This window comes from Anser anser, assembly GCF_964211835.1.
Source record: "Anser anser genome assembly, chromosome: 6".
NCBI classification, from domain to species: Eukaryota; Metazoa; Chordata; class Aves; order Anseriformes; family Anatidae; genus Anser; species Anser anser.
Window position 1 is genome coordinate 161,717 of NC_139726.1, and position 14,675 is coordinate 176,391.

The 14,675-nt window shown below is 39.4% G+C and overlaps 1 protein-coding gene across 16 annotated transcripts in view; it reads left to right on the forward strand.

Annotated features, from left to right (window-relative positions):
- Positions 1-14,675, forward strand: part of BAZ2B (bromodomain adjacent to zinc finger domain 2B) — a 142,785-nt gene that overhangs the window by 7,780 nt on the left and 120,330 nt on the right. The window lies entirely within an intron of this gene.

The following is a 14,675-nucleotide window of genomic DNA, read 5'->3' on the forward strand; positions in this document are numbered from 1 at the left end:
TGTGCTCCCAGCGCGGCCGAGGCCGCGGGGCGCGGGGCCGGCCGGGCGGCAGCGGGGCCGGGACCGGGACCGGGACCGGCCGGGAGCGGGAGCGGGCTCCGCCGCCGCCGCCGCCTTCCTTTGTGCGCCTCGGTCCCTGACGGAGGGAGACGGGCAGCTGCGGCCCTGGACCGAGTTGTTGAAATTTATCCCTTTGTGTATATTACAATATCCTCCATTTTTCCTGCCCTCTAAACAACGAGCCTCTCGCCATCTTGGGCAGTTTTGTTATTCCCGAGTCTGTCCTGTCTGTCTCTTTTAGGGGGAATACGTGGAAACCCTGAAAGTCTTTCAGGATGAGACTCGAAGTTTAGGAAATGTTGCAGGGACAGACAGTGACGTCATGTAAAGTTTAAGGAGAATTTTTCCAACAGTGTGCACTTTTCCCCGGAATTCCTCCTGATCTCAACCACACTTTAAAGAGAAGGGTTCCTAGCTGAGCCTGCACGTCCAGGGAACAGTAATAGTGCGTTCCTTCACTACCTTTGTAACAGGTAGAGAAAAAATTATGATTTTGATTATTCCCTCCCCCCCCCCCCCTTTTTTTTGTCCCGGGTTTTCAGTATTGAATTTCTAATTCTTACTTAACTGTTTGGTTGTTAAAAGAAAAAGTGAATCCAAAGTTATGTGAAATAATAATAATAAAATAATCCGGAGACTTATTTATATTTATGGAAATTATTTATCGAAGGTGAAAAGCTTGGTCCAGAATCTTCCCTGAGGAATAAAGAGTTTCTAGCTGGGATGAGGAACGTGGAAATACGCGGTTTTTTCATTTTGATGTGACACATTTTGGGGGCATATTTGGAAGCAACAGATATTTTAAACTGTATTGTTAAAAGGTTCTTCTTGGAAAATATCTCTCTATATACGTATTACACGTAGTTTGGGTTTATGTTGCTTATGCTATATAACGTGGACGGTAAAGTGTAGTTACGCTGCTGAATTCAATACAAAAAAAATCTCTTTCACTGCTGGCTATCAGGACTGTGTCAACTGTTGAGAAAAGGGAAACAACAAAAGGTAGCGTTGTTATAATTTACTTCTCAGTTACACTTTTTTTTAACATTTCATAAAAGTTTCCATGGTCACATGGTAATTCTGGGTGAAACACTGCATAATTGATAAGGAAAACCTGTTGTAGGTAAAGTTCCATTTTTTCATTCTTTTTCCTGTACTCGTCTTACTTGCTGCATATTTACAGTAACACTAATGGGAACATGAAACTGCCTGTATTTCATTTGCATTTCCTTTGTCTTCAAGGGTGGGAAAAGCATTGACAACAGTTAACCTAGAAAGAAAGAGGAATAGCTGTTAGTACATAAAGACTTTTTTAACCAAGTCGGTATTGAATGATGTATTTAAGGTATCCTAAAGGTCATGTTGGAAGAAATGTCAGATATTTACCGCAGTGTGTGCCTTTTTTTTTTTTTAATGCATTAGAAAGAATGGCAGAATTGGCTTGTTTGCCAGCAACGTGAACCATGAACCTTAGGTAGATGGAAACGTTGAAATAGTTAAAAGCACGTAGAACAGATGGCTCTAAATTATACATGCAGCAAAGGTCTTAGACGTTGTGGCAGGTTAGAAATGGTGAGCAACAGAGGATAAGCAGTTTCAGAAAATGATAGTTACTATATGTGATGTCTTGTACCTGTAATAAACTATGTGCATACTTTTGTCACAGTGCTGCAAAAGCAATAAACTACATAAGAAAATGGTAGCTGAGGTAATTTTTGTAAAGTGTATATAGAGGAAACACTAAGAATTGTTAAGGGATCTCTGATGATAAAGAATTGTTGTTCTCTTCAAGCAGTTTTTTTTTTTAATTGTAGCAGTTCCTTGTAAGCGGTGGAGGATTAATATTGTGTTGTGTTGAAGTTCTTCATAAATGGAACCCTTTGGATAGTAAAAAAAAAAAAAACAACTTTCTTTAGAGAATCTGTCAATGCAGCCTTTTCAGTAGCGACTCAAAGTTATTACTGAACGGCACAAAGTTTTGTGACTAATGTATAGCAGTAGTAGACTAGAACTGCACTGCTGGTATTTATCACTCTACTTTTTTTTAATTATTATTATAAATAAAACTAAATCCCGATGTATTGGTTTCCTTTCAGTTCAGTGTTTTCAGAAAAAATACTTGTAAGTCATTTTTGTAGACCGTTGCAGGTTGTCAATAACATTGTAAATTTATTTGAACAGTGTTAGGGGAAAGACAATAGATGCTTTGTGATTCTGGGGAGAAAGATGTTTATGAAAATCAGCTAAGGTGCTTTGAATTTTCAAAGGATAAATTATCACTATTTTTTACATTATGCAGGGAATAAGCAGTGGTTTGTCATTTCAGTGGTTAGTCCTTATTTTCAGTAATTATTTAATCTTTATACTGACCTTACGGTGAGAAGAAATTGCTACAAGACTCATTTTTGTCTTGTGAGACGCTGAAAATGCCAATAAGAAAGTAATGGAAGTCCTTCTAGGGCCTGTTGCCCTTTTTCTCATTTTGTTTGTGTATTTATTATAGAACTGCAGTGTAAAGGAGCAGATGCTTTGGAAAACATCCTGATGTGTTGCTTTTTCTTATGGGAGTGTATAACTGTTCCTTCTGATGCATCGACTTGACAGCTGGTTGATTTCATGGAGCTGCTAAGAAGCCATTAGTGGCGTCATTGAATTGAAACAGAAACAGTCACTCCCAGCTCGAACTGCAGTTGTTAGTGTCTTTGCAACTTCAGTGTTCTTACACAAGATGTGGAATATCACAGTTGCAAAGAAGGGGAGGTTCATGCTCTGTCTCGTCTCCCTGAATTAGTGGTAGGGAGGTATCAGTAGTACTTGACTGCTTTTAGTTTTATAAGGTGCTTACCATGGCATATGCAATACTGAGGGCTAAGATCTGATGTGTTGTGAGGCATAGTTAACACAACCAAAAATGCAATGTCTTCTATGGACACACACTGATATATTAAGAGCATCCCTCAGTTCAAGTTACTTCATGGTTATATTTTTGTCCCTAATACAGGTTTCTTTCAAGGCCTTTTACTTTCTTCTTGGTGCTAAACAGGAGGGGGAAAAATAAAGTAAACCTCTAGAATGTAGTTGTTTTTCTCAGAGAAAAATGTAATAGAGACTTGGGATAAAGATGTAACAGTATTGAGCATCTTTTTTTGAAAAATGAGCAACATGTCATGCCATGTTTTAAGCTAGTTCGTGTTCATAATGATGTCAGTATTTCTTCTAATGGCAGGCATCAAGGACAGCAGTGTTTTTTGTGATTGTTTACTCTAGATCATCCTAAACATTGACAAAGTGGAATAAATGTATCAGTCAAGTATTTTAAAGAAATCAGATATTTCTGATGAGGGTTGCATTATGCGGAATTCAAGATATAGGTAGAGTTGATCTTTCCCATTTCACAAAAAAAAGTAAATGAAACATCCTGTGTTGTAAGAGAGATGTATGTTTTTTTTTTTATGCTGCTACATTTCGGATTAAAAGTCATTTTACTGTGTTTTTACTGTACAATGGTTGAATGAAAAAGTGCATCTTTGTTGGGGGGGCTGAAGTCATTTCCTGCTTACTCTTTGGGACGAGGAATGGGATCAAGGGTACTGTATTAGAAAAATTAGAGAAAGTAAATACTCCCCAGCCAATTTTACCTGCTTTAAAAAGAATCGGCCAGGGGTGAGTCACCACTTCTCATTCGAGTTTCTTAGTATTTTTGTGAAGGTGAGAAAGTATTGGTTTCACAGTTAGACTCTGATGTACGTATGGATTTAGTCTTTTACCACCATCATAAGAAGTTGATGGTAGAGGTGAAAGATAAACTGTCTTCACTGACTACTCTGTAGCGTGACTGGTAGGTACTTCGCGAAAACTGAAATGCCCATGGTTTGTTAGTTTGAGAAGTTGCTACTTGATTGCTTAAGTTGACTGTTCAAAAAAATGGGACCGTATTTTCATCTGGTCTCTGCAGAATGATGATGTATTTTTAACCTTAAAAATAGTTTTTACCTTAAAAATGTATGATTAAGAGCCCAAGTAGTAACGCAGAACATCTAATACAAATAGCACACCACTTCATATAATAGATGAGTTTGTCTTTACTTGCTTTTTTTAACCTTTTCTCTGCCCTAAATTTACACCTACATAATGCCCTGGTCTTCAGACATTCTTTACCAAATAACTAATAAAAATACTCAGTGTTCTTTTTAAAGTACAGACTTTTCCTTTCTAGAAAGAAAATAAACCAAAAAATACCTGATTTTACAGTGTAATTTCTTTCCTTTCCTCGAGAAATAGTGACTATATTGCTGCAGTAGCATTTAGTGAGACCACCAGGTGAAAGAAACGCTCCTGGTGAGGAAGTCGTCTTGTTTGCAGTTTTATAATGTAGCAGTAAGGAAAGGAGGTTTTCCCTGCTTACTTTAAAAGAATCAATTTATGCATTTGACATAATACCTAATAAAAAAAAATCTTTTATGTTTATGTGGATGTTTTTCAGATCGGAGGGGAAAAGACAAATATCAAAGAAAGTACCCGTTCTAAAACTTATCTAATGGCAGGTGATATCTCAGATGAGTCTCTGAAAAGTGTGGACTTGGAAAAAAGATAGATTGGGCTTGTCAGCGTCCCTGTCCTTTCCAAAGGGTGATGCTTGTTGTCATTGACACGAAATCTTCCCCCATTGCCTTCCTACTCACGCCCATCAGGGCCTCCTGAACGTCCTTTGCTGTGTTTAAAGGACACATGGCTCTTTTCACTTGATGTAGGTCAGGCATTGTAAGGAACTGAACGAGTTAAGCCTTGGTAGTTTGCAAGAAGAGATTGCGGAGATTTAGCTAGACCCTGAGGGGGGCATCACACAAAACCTTAAACAAGTAAACATGTAAAGGCACCACCTGAAAACGTTATCTACCTGATGGAGTGTTTACTATTGTGAATAGTCCCATTGAAACCGATGGGACTGCTGAGTGTAAGGACTGAGTGTAAGGACTCGTCACTGGAAGAGCAAGTAGGTTCAGAGATAATATCGTGACTGTCAGACCATGTCATCATCTTGGAGCCTCAGAACTTCAACTCTGGAGCTGTTGCAAGGGATAGCAAGGAATTTTCTTTTATGAACAGAAACCCTTACTAGTGTGCTCTTGCAAATTAGAGGCAGCGTAAGCTAGATTTTCTTCAGAATGTTTATTAAATATGATGATACAGTGGTACAAAGCACTCTGCCTAGCTGTTGTTGATTTGGAATCTATGAAGATTCAGTCTTGGATGAGAAGCTAAAACTTTGAAATCTTCTAGGGAGTTTTTTTTTTTTTCCCCTTCACTTAGAATATGTAACTAACAAATCTTGATTGTGACATTATTAATCAATCTGTATTGAGAAACTTACGCGTTTTCAATGCTGAAATATTCTATTAAACAGTGTATTGCATTTTATCAGATTATTATTTTAAAACAGTGGTTGTTGGGGGGTATCCAAATATAATCAGCAAAAAAACCCCCATAACCTCCTCCTCAGTCCTCAGTGTTTTCTTGCACGAGAGAAATCCAGTTTGATGATGATTATTGCAGCGGTCCATCTGATGTGTAGTGACGTAATTGTGTGGATTTTGCCCCATTTTCTGTTCTTACACTTTTCCACAAGGATGCACTCATTAATCAAAGATGCTGCACTCCTGCTGAGGGCAGAGAGGTTCATCAAATTGGCAGCCAGTTTGGTGTAAAGAACGGTGTAGTGAAGCTCTTAATGTGCTGGGACATAAATAAATCTAAGGTCTTTGTATGCAAACCCTGGAGGTTAATACTGTATAATTCAATGTCCTGTCTTTGTTTTTATGATTGATGTTTTAAAATGTTTGAAGCATGATGCGAGCCTAGGAGGTCAGGGCTGACAATGTGGTTGGCTGAAGCAAAGAAGTGTCAGCTTGGCTGAGACTTCGTGTGTGCTGCAGAGGTTTTCTTTTTTCTTTTTTTTTTTTTTCCTTTCCTTACTTTTTGCTGGGAGATAATTGTTGTATTGCCTGAGCTGTTACAGGAAAGTTCTAGAGATTGACAACCCCTGCTGTGATAATGGACTTAGTGCATGAAATGCCAGTAGCGTTGTCCTATTTGTTCTGAAGCTTACTGCCGTTTGTATCCTTAACGGAGCTAACGTGTAGAACAAGCCAAAACTACTGGGATTTCTCTGTAGAAATAGTGCTGGGGTTTGGCTTTAACATGGACTGCTTTCATATTCATAATTTAAGAACAGCTGGTTAGAGCAAGCACATAGTCATTTGCAAGCTATTATAAACCATTCCAGTCACACATGGAGGCTGTGATTGAGGTTTTTTTATTGATCTACCTGCATTTGAAATCTGGTCACTGCAGCCACAGAGGCCTTTCATTTCAGCCAAGCTTGCAACACAGAACAGCCTCAATATTAAATATTAAATTCTAAGAAAATGCTGAATAAAATGATAAAATGTGAGCTTTAGAGAAACAAAATGTAAGGGTCAGCAGTGACGCGCGTCTTAAATAACAATTGTTTATGTAAAGCAGCCTAAAAAAATAACATCAACCAACTGCTGTAGTCCTTTGATTTCTTTCAGTTTTCCAAATAAGAAATCATTAGACTTATCCAAGGTTACACTGGTAAAACTAATAGCTGAAATATGCGGTTTTAATGCATTGTGTGCCCAGTGCTTTTGGAGGGAAAACCAGAAATATGAAATGTGATTATATTGCGCAAAATGGTGGTGTAATAAGCGCAGCCTGTGGAGTATCACACAGAAAAATTAGTGGATATATTAAAACTGACAATACTGTTTACATGGGTAGGATTCTCTGTTTTAATGTTAAATATAAGTACTTAGAAACAATTGCCAGTGGTGACATATAAGCTGTCTGTGTTAGTAAGTGTGATTTGCTGTTGCTGCTGCTGTTTTAATTCCACTTTTGGTATTCCTGTTTAGAAATAGTGAGGCATTACCACTAGTTTTTATGCTTAGGTTTATAACTTTTTGGTATCTTTTGTTACCTTTGTGATTGGGTCTTCTGAAGGGGAAATTATATTTCTGAATGGCTGTAAAAAAAAAAAAATAAAAATATTTCTGAACATCCTTAGTTCCTGTGGGAATAAGAGGGCGCCCCAAATGCTCACTTCCATACATATTTTGATCCAGTATCTTCCGTAGGCAGAAATGGTTGCTGAGGAAAGATGTAAATAAATTCTTACTTTGTATGTGTGGAACCAGGAAGATGGGAAGCCATTAAGGAAGGTTCCTTAATGTGTTAGACAGTCAGTTAAAAATAACTGGAGGAGGACATACAAGCCTGAAAGATGGTCTGGTTTTTCAAGCTGTATTAGTTGATTTTTTAAAAGATACCATCTCTCCCTACAGCTGTGGTTTTTTTTTTCTCTTTTAAGTAGTTATAGCACTTTAAAAAAGTCTAACCATAAGAAATGTCAAGTAGTGTTTTTCCATTGCAGCACTGATCGTTTTTCATCCTTGGATTTACCCTAAAGCTTCTCATTGCTTCTTTTCGATGTTGATGAAAGAGCTAGATCAGAGATAATAGTTAAGACTACATCTGTGTGGTTTAGGAGAACAGTGAGGCAGAAGAGCAGAGTGCTCCATAGTTCCATTATAAAGCACAGTTTTAAGAGCTTTCAAAGCAAAGAGAATTTGTCTATCTTCTTACTTAGCTAGTCTAATATTAGAAACAATAGGGTGCCCATTTTTTCTCTTTAAGGGAAATTACTTTAAGTAGGGCTCTAAAGAAGTGAAATGGATGCTTTGCTCTTTTTTTTCTTTTTTTTTTTTTTTTTAGTGGAAACACTGAATGGGAGTAGTCTACTTAGTAATTGTTGACAATCAGAAAACAGTGGACAGTAACTGAAATGTTCTCACCGTTTTGTGGGTATAAGGCAGTGCTGAAAGGATACTGTCCCAAGGAAAGCGTGATTGAAACAATTGTCTGAGAAGTGGGAAGAAAGTTGAGATCCATTTTCCTGTATAAAAACAATGAAAGGGTGTAGATTATTGTACTGTCGAATGGCATAAAGATAACGGATTTTCTTCTTGTGTTCAAAGCATTTGTGTATTAGGAGTACTGAATAATTTGAAAAAATTACAGCGATACATTCCAGCAATTCTCCATCGTTCTGACGCCTTAGTAGAGAAAACTCTCAGATTGGCAATCGTACCTTGAATGTAGTGGAGAAAGATTTGGAACATGGGGTTTAAGAAAAGTGGGTGGATGGGACAGCAATTGCTGTCTTTTTAAGAAGTGCTTTCAAATTTTTATTCCTAAGACTTCAGTGTCATCTTCACTAAGACAAATGCATTTTTGAACAAGAGTGGTAAGTATTGATTCCATAGTTAGTATTGTCCATAGGGTTAGTTTTCATGAGCTGTTTCTTATGACTGTATGAAGTCTGTTGATCATGGAATGGAGTAGTCAAACAGCATGCTGGGAAGGGAGGGAACTTGTAAGATAAAACTAATGTGAAGGGCACTAACTAGTAACTGCAATTGTTACAAGTAATTGCTTGTAAAAATGCGCTATTTTCCCTGGTGTAAGGAACTAAAAGGAATATATTATGCTAGTAACTTCTTTTTTTAATGGTGTATATGGCAGCTTGGAATACTTCCTTGAATTTTTGGAGAGGTTTTCTGTATGTCAACCTGTTCCTGATTCCTATTAAGATATATTGGTGATGTGTTGACAATTCTTGCAGATCCCAGTAAACTTTTGGCGTTAATTGTTATGTTGTTGTGGATATACAGCATATTGCAAAGTTTACTATGTTGATATAAGTGGTTTAGCCAGAGATACAATTAAGTGTAGACTTTTTTTTTTCAGTTGTATAAATTAATAGTATATTTTGAGACATCTGTTAGTAACGTAAAGCCTGTATCATCCAAACAGGCGCGTAAGGGGGGCAACTGCCCTTTTTTATTTCTTTGGCTGTAAGTGCTTTATTTATATAATTTATTGTAGTTTTGGTATCTTGTAGAGTGCCTAGTATAAATACAGGAGCAGTCACCTAGTGCAGTGATCTGTTTTGTCTGTTTTAGGAGAAGTTTAAAATGCAGTTTAGTGGGATCTCTAACACAGTTAGGAAGGCTGAGTGACTTAATTTGCTTCATACGTTGACCTCAACGGAACTGGCCTGCATTCTATTCATTTTTATAAAACTTGGACTGGGAGAAGGGTACATTCTTCAGTGTTTGTTTTCCCTGTTGCTTCCAGCAGCATAGGCGATAATACTTGAGTGCTAGTTTAGTTTGGTAATGTATGTAGATCTTCATCGTGTTTTATTTACATACAAGAATTTTATTCTTTAGCAGCCCCTACAAAATTTCCATACGTAATTTGAGTGATTCATAACTCAATAAATCCCTTATGGTTTACTGCAGAAGTTTGAGTAAATTTTAAAGAGGTATTTTGGTGCCAAATTTCAAATGTTTCTTTATAACAGTGACTTAAGAACTTTTTAGGAAAAAAAACCCTTGCAAATTTCTGTGGGTGACCCAGCACAGAAGGTAATACAGAAATAGTAAATCAGTATTTTTGGTTGAAAATGTCACTGCAAGTTGTAGTATGTTGCTTAGCGTGAATTCTGCTGCTTGTGGAAAGCAGTGACCAACAAATGTTTTTTTCAGAGTTGTTTCAGAAGAATTTTCGAACTATACAGAATAGATCTTTCTGAGCAAAAGTTGCATTTTTATGTTAAGATTCAGTCAGACTCAAGATACGCATTGTGAGCACTGTGTAAATACAGCATTGGACAGATGGGTAGATCTGGTAGAGTTCCTACCAGCCTAACAAAGGAACAGTGTGGAGCAGTTACCTATATTGTCTTATGTTACTTAGGAGGTCAGAATGTTAAGGTAGAAAGGAAGATTCATGTATCGTTTTGGATGTATGGTGGTGTACTACTGTGTTGAAAGGTTTCTCTGGCTTGGTAAGAGGGGATATTTGTTTGTATGGCTAATCTTCAAATTTTTCATGCGTATTTTTTAATTCTAAGGTTTGTGATAGTTTACTTGGAGAAAAAAGGATGATCAGTAAATGATTGGTACCTGAGTTGTTGAATGTAGCTGTGGAAGGACATTGACAGAATCAGATAATGCCTTTTTTTTTTTTTTTTGTCGAAACTAAAGTGTTCCCCTCAAAAAAGGGGGAAAAGGGTTCTTTCATTTTGTGTCTCTTTAACCATCTTTTCAAGAAGTTAGTTTCTTTTGCGGTTGGCGTGGTGATTGGGCCTGTCTAGCCCTGAGCCCACTGGCTGTGACTTATTACTCTGCAGTATCATAATTGAAGTTAGATACTACTTGTTTCTTGAAGATCCATACTTACAGTTATGGTGCTACTGGACAAAAAGATGCCAAATTGACTCTAAAATCTTGTGTTAAAAAGAGTAAGGGGCATCAGATTGCTTCATGTATGTGTGTGTGTATATATATATATATATATATCATAGAATCATAGTGTGGTTAGGGTTGGAGGGAACCTTAAAGATCATGTAGTTCCATCCCCCTGCCACGGGCAGGGGCCATAGAATATCTGAGTTGGAAGGGACCCACAAGGATCATTGAATCCAACTCCTGGGTCCCCAAACGATCCCCCCCCCCCCCCCCCCAAATAAAAAAAATCAGACCATGTGTCTGAGTGCCATGACCACTGCCTGTCCCAGTGCCCAACCACCCTCTGGGTGCAGAACCTTTCCCTAACCCCCAGCCTGACCCTCCCCTGTCCCAGCTTCCAGACAACTGGGACCTCTCCAGATTCCCAAGACGGTTGAAAAGTAATTGAGAGAGGCCCCACAATGACATCAGGCAGGTCAGTGAGTACTCTGGGATGAATCCCATCAGGCCCCATGGACTTGTATGCATCCAGGTGGAGCAGCAAATCCTGCACAAGGTTGGGGTTAACTGGGAGTTTATCGTTCCTACAGTCACGGTTCTTCAACTCATGGGCTGGGGTGGGGTCCCAGAGCCCGTCACTGGTGTTGACGAGACGAAAAATGCATTAAACATCTGTGCTTTGTCGATATCCCTGTTTTTGAGGCGAGCGTCCTCATCAAGTATCAGACCAATGTTTGCCCTGGTCTTCCTTTTCCCATTAACATACTTAAAAAAGCCTTTTTTATTGTCCCCGACACTGCTGGCCAGCTTCAACTCTAATTGAGCTTTGGCCACCCGAATTCTCTCTCTACAAAGGCGAGCAGTATCCCTGTAGTCCTCCCATGTCACCCGACCTTGCTTCCAGTGGCCATACACTTTCTGCCTAAGCTCTTGAAGAAGATCCCTGCTCAGCCAAGCCATCCTTCTGCCCCTCCCGATTGACTTCTGAGATTTTGGAATTGCCTGTTCCTGTGCTCTTAAGAGGTGGTGCTTAAAAACCGACCAGCATTGATGGACCCCAGTGTCTTTAAAAGCAGTTTCCCAGGGGACCTTACTGACTAGTTCCCTGAGCAGTCTGAAGTCTGCTCTCCTCTAATTCAGAGTTGAAGTTTTGGTGGCAGTTTGCTTCCTGTCACCAAAGATTTTGAATTCAACTACCTCATGGTCGCTATGGCCAAGACAGCCCCCTGTCACCACTTCACCCACCACACCCTCCAAGTTTACAAGCAAGAGGTCCAGAGGGGCACCTTCTAGTTGGCTCTCTTAGTACCTGTAACAAGAAGTTATCGTCAGGGTGCTTCAGGAATTTCCTGGATTTGCTTGTCTCAGCTATGTGATATTCCCAGTTGACATCTGGCAGGCTGAAGTTGGGATGCCACCCACTTGATCAGGTTGCTCAATTTTGTAAGAAAATGTTGGGTTTAGTGTGATGTCACTAAATGCTTTATGGAGTTTGATTTAAATTCTGATTTATTCATAAAGTTTTACTCTGAAAAGATAACAGCCACGTGCAGATCAAGAGTAAATTAAGACCTTCCAGAATGTGTTTTCAAACCACATACTTAAAATCCATGAGATCCATATTGATTTCTTTTATTGGGTTGCCTGTCTTTACAATAAGTGATGTCAGAATTTTTGATGGCTTGTTTAAAATGCGTGATTTTTCTTCTAGTGAGGTAATTTGAAACTATTATAGTTATACTCTGGGCTGAGTTTTTCTGTTGACAAAAGAAAGTTTTACCGTGGTGAAGAAGCACTATGCTTATGGAGAGGTCAGAATGAACTCGAAGAGTCCCAGGATACAAAGTGGCTGCCTGAAATTCATCACAGGTTAATATGGGGTGATATACATGGAGCAGAGAGAAGCGGCCATCACTAACTAAACACGCACAGTGATGCATTCTAAAATAATTACCTGAAATCACATAGCAATATTGGAGTTGGTGCATTGTTCGGTTAAAAGTACCGGTTGAACAGCAGTCAAAATGCAAATGTGACATGTTGCTGGGAAAAGAATAAAGAACGGAATGGAAAACATGTAAGCTACTGCATTACTTCAGGTCACCTTGTGTCAAGTAGGAGAAGAAAAAGCAAATAATACCGAAAGGAATCATCAGTTATGGAATGTTTTCCATATAAGATGAGAGTAAACAGTTGTCTTCATCTTGGGCTATGTGACCAATTGCTATAAACTCATACTTGGCATAGAGGAAGTAAATAAAAAACAAATTCTGGACATTTCAAGTATGACTGAAATAAATTATTTTAACTAAAATCACCTGGTGAAACAAAACCCGATAGCTGGTTAACATAAAACAAGAGCTAGTGCTTTCCACGTGATGACTGGTTAAATTGCAGGATCATCCTTGGATGCTGTAGTGATGAAAATTGCAATGTACTTAGAATGATCAGGTAAGTTAATATAAGGTGTCTGTCAGTGGCTGCTGAACAGTGATTCAAATGTCATGTTACATTTGTGAAATCATTATACTTGTGATTTCGGAGTGGAGGATCTGTACCTTCTTCATTCAGAATTACTGTTGCTGTTTATATTGTTCTTATAAATGTTAGTGTGGTCTTTGGTAACTTGTGTAGATGAATTAATAGATGCCAAAATATAAAAATACATATATGATCCTAATAACTACAGAGATTTTAATTTTAATTTTTATTTTTAATTTAATTTTATTTATTTTTTGTGAGGGATTGAACTGTAAACATCTTTGGCTTGTGATCGTTTACCAGGTTTCTTCAGTCATCTCTAATTGTCCTGTCCTTCAGTTTTGGTTCCTTACTGTACTCTTTTGCACTGAGTTTGTTAACGTGCATTCTTCCATTAACATGGTACAGAATAATTTTAAGTAATGTAACTTCAAACCTTACAGATTTTTCCGATATTCCTTTTCTTCTCTATACCCATGTGTGTCTGTGTCTTAGGTATATCACATGTGAGGTCATTAAGAGGTTTGCAACACTTGTGAGCTTAGTCCCCACCCAGGACATTCCAGTATTTGTTTACCTTCGAGAGAATTGGACAAGATGATCTTTGAAGGCCCCTTCTGACTGAACTGTTCTATACTGATAGCTCCACAGAATCCGAGAATGGCTGAGGTTGGAAGGCACCTCTGAAGATCATCGGGTCCAACCCCCCCTGCCAAGCAGGATCACCCAGAGCACGTTGCGCAGGATGGCATCCAGGCGGGTTCTGAATATCTCCAAAGAGGGAGACTCCACAACCTCTCTGGGCAACCTTTGCCAGTGCTCGGTCACCCTTCCGGTAAAGAGGTGCCCTGTCATATTGAGATGGAGCCTCCTGTGCTTCAGTTTGTGCCTGTTGCCTCTCATCCTCTTGCTGGGCACAACTGAAAAGAAACTGGCTCCACCCTCTTGACACCCTCCCCTCAGATATTTATACCCATGGATGAGGGCTTCCCTCAGTCTTCTCTTCTCCAGGCTAAACAGGCCCAGCTCTCTCGGCCTGTCCTTGTGTGACAGGTGCTCCAGTCCCCTCATCATCCTGGCAGCCCTCCTCTGAACTCGCTCCAGTAGTTGTATGTCCCTCTGGTACTGGGGTGCCCAGAACTGGGCACAATACTCCACGTGTGGCCTCATGCAGGGCCGAGCGGCTGGGGAGGATCACCTCCCCTGACCCGCTGGCAACACCCTTAAATAAAGCCCAGCATCCCCTCGGCCTTCTTGGCCACAAGGGCACATTGTTGCCTCCCTCCCGGTCAGCCTGCTGTCCACGAGGGCTGCCAGGTCCCTCTCTGCAGAGCTGCACTCCAGCAGGTCAGCACCCAGCCTGGACTGGTGCTTGGGGTTATTCTTCCTAGGTGCAGGACTTGCCTTTGTTGAACTTTGTTGAACTTGAGGATCAAAGGAGAAAGGTGCTCAGAAAAAAAATAAGCCCATGAAAAGGCAGTTAAAAAATAAACAGACCAAAGGAATCCTTTATGTTTTGCAGTATTGTACTGGCAGAGATGTGATTGCAGTTTTGTTCAATCAGAAGCCTCATTTCTTTTTTGTCTTGAGCCAGTGGCCAGGTTTAGCAGTGACTGGGTGTAGTACTTGCCGAGAGTATTGTAGATGTAATCTCCGCTGCCTGTGGCAACTCGAGACTGAGCTGCTCAGAAGGAGAAAAATGGAGAGAGAACAAAAGCAATTTCTGTTCTAAAATAGGAGCTTGGGACAAGCCCATCGATTACGGTGCCAGATTTGCATGAGCAAATGAATGAGGAC